General features: G+C 48.6%; 1 pseudogene; it reads left to right on the top strand.

The window, feature by feature from the left end:
• The first annotated feature begins 240 nt into the window (after positions 1–240).
• On the top strand, positions 241–1,386 carry LOC111745916 (annotated as a pseudogene).
• The last annotated feature ends 931 nt before the right edge of the window (positions 1,387–2,317 follow it).

The raw sequence follows: 2,317 nt of genomic DNA, 5'->3' as shown, positions 1-2,317 counted from the left end.
TGTGTTGGAAAAATTTAAGGAAGGTTTTTCAGAAAAGTACAGGATCAGGCTGTATCCAGAAAAGCTTCGTACTCTTTGTGAACTCGAATAGCCCATATTCGGGGTAGGGCGGCCCCCAGAAGGGACTCTAGACCTCCCCACAGTAAAGGCAGTGTATCAGGTAGTGACAGGGACCCCTGGATATCCAGACCAGTGGCCGTACATAGACACGTGGTTGCAAACTGCTACTATGGTGCTACCATGGGTTCGGTTTGGCGCAAATAGGCAGGAACAGAATAAGAAATTTATGGCCTAATCAGCTAAGCAAAAGGACAAGAATGTGTCAGGAAAATCCATCCACCGAGGGGGCCTGAAGGAAGAAACTATCTTCCAACAGCCATACACCCCAGTAGCCCCGTCAGTCCCCACAAGGCCACTTTATTATCCATTGCCAGACAAACTTCTACCATCAGTGCCTTTGCTGCCCCTTCCCGCCCTAGAGACCCGGTCCGGTGCCCTCTCCTCCACCAGGTTCAAGTTCAACTCCTTAGATCTATCCACTTGGTAGGTAGGGCCAGTGTCTCACAAGGGAGGTGCAAACCTGACTCCAGGGCCGACTCCACGGCATGTTCCTAGTCCGTGACTTCCTCACCTGTTCTGAGGACTCTGTAGTGTCCGTGTCCGAGAATGCGCAAGTCTCCCAGTGCATCATCAATTCACTGCCCAACCGCAGTTTTAAAATTAGGGACCTAGGATTTGACTACTTGCCAGCCCTGTTGGAGTTTTATAAAACTCACTGCCTGAACACCACCACCCTAATGGAGTCGCGCCCAGATTTCTAAGTGCATTAGAACACGCGCAGACTCTGCGATTTTTCTGGGATCGATGCTAATGACCTGTTTTTTGAGAAGGGCGAAATTCCGATGATAATAAAGAAGCCTAATGAACAGTGGTGGAGTGCCCGGAACAAGAACGGCCAGGCTGGGATGGTTCCCGTTCCCTTCATTAAAGGCTAGCCAGGGGAGTCGCCCATAGAGTTGTATGAGAGACTATGCAAGGCGTTCCAGAAGTATACTCCTTTTGAGCCCAAAGCACAAGACAGCCAGCGCACAGTCAACGCAGCATTTGTGGCCCAGTCCTCCACTGACATCCGCCACCAACTTCAACAATGAGAGGACTTTACCCAGTTACTTAGGGTCACGAACGAGGTGCTCAAGAACTGCAACTAGAAGGCCAAGGGGAAGTGGGCTAATTTATACAGATTCAAGGTATGTTTTTGCCACCTTGCGTATACGTGGGGCCATCTATAAAGAGATAGGATTACTGACTGCAGGAGGACAAGAAATAATAAAGAAGAAATAATCCAACTGCTAGAGGCAGTATGGATGCCTCCTAAATAGCAGTCATATACTGCAAGGGCCACCAGTGTAGAACCGACCGTGTTAGTAGAGGAAAACTCCTAGCAGATCAGGCAGCTAGACAGACTGCCAACCAATCGAGCGCTGTGACAGGTCCTAAACCAATCTCCAAGTTTCTCCTAGCACCAGAATTGCCTTTCACCCCGAGATATACTAAGGAGGAGGATCAATGGGCTTCCAGTGAATGGGGAAATAAGAGGAAGAAAGTCTTCTGGGAGCTTTTAGATTGGAGACTCTTTGTTTCAGCCACACTGGCTTTGCAACTGGTAAAGCAACGCCATGAATTAACTCCCTCTGGGAATACTTCTCTAGAGAGTTTGTTAAGCTGCTACTACTTCATATCTAAGCTCCCACATCTGTGCGCCCAAATCAACGCCAGGTATGTGACTTGTGCGCGAAACGACGCTGGCCAGAGACCAAGGCCTCGTCCAGGGGTGCAGTCAATTGGAATTATGCTGTCCAAAGACCTGGAAGTAGTCTTTACTGAGGTCAAGCCCTGTAGAAGCCACCATTATTTGCTTGTGTTAGTTTGCACTTACTCTGGATGGGATGAACGGACACGAGCAGTAGTCAGAGCCTTACTGAAGGAAATTGTTCCAAGATACAGGCTACCACTCTTTATAGGATCAGACAATGAACCTGCCTTTGTGTCTGAAATAGTCCAGGCTTTGTCCAAAGCTCTAAGAATCAAATGGAAGCTCCACAGGGCCTACAGGCCGCAGAGTTCAGGGAAAGTTGAATGCATGAAATGGACCCATGGAACCAGTATAGCTAGCTTTATCAGACCCCACCCTAGTCAAGGCAGAAAAGGGAGAGAGCTCCGTGAAACCCCAGTAGGCAGAGACTACAACCATTCTCAGCAGGAAGCAGATATGGAAGAAGAGATCTCCAGTCCCTCAACATCCATATGAGTAATAACA

This window comes from Pteropus vampyrus, unplaced genomic scaffold (genome assembly GCF_000151845.1).
Source record: "Pteropus vampyrus isolate Shadow unplaced genomic scaffold, Pvam_2.0 Scaffold7, whole genome shotgun sequence".
NCBI classification, from domain to species: Eukaryota; Metazoa; Chordata; class Mammalia; order Chiroptera; family Pteropodidae; genus Pteropus; species Pteropus vampyrus.
The sequence above is the reverse complement of the archived record's forward strand: the minus strand, read 5'-3'. Positions and strand labels throughout refer to the sequence as shown.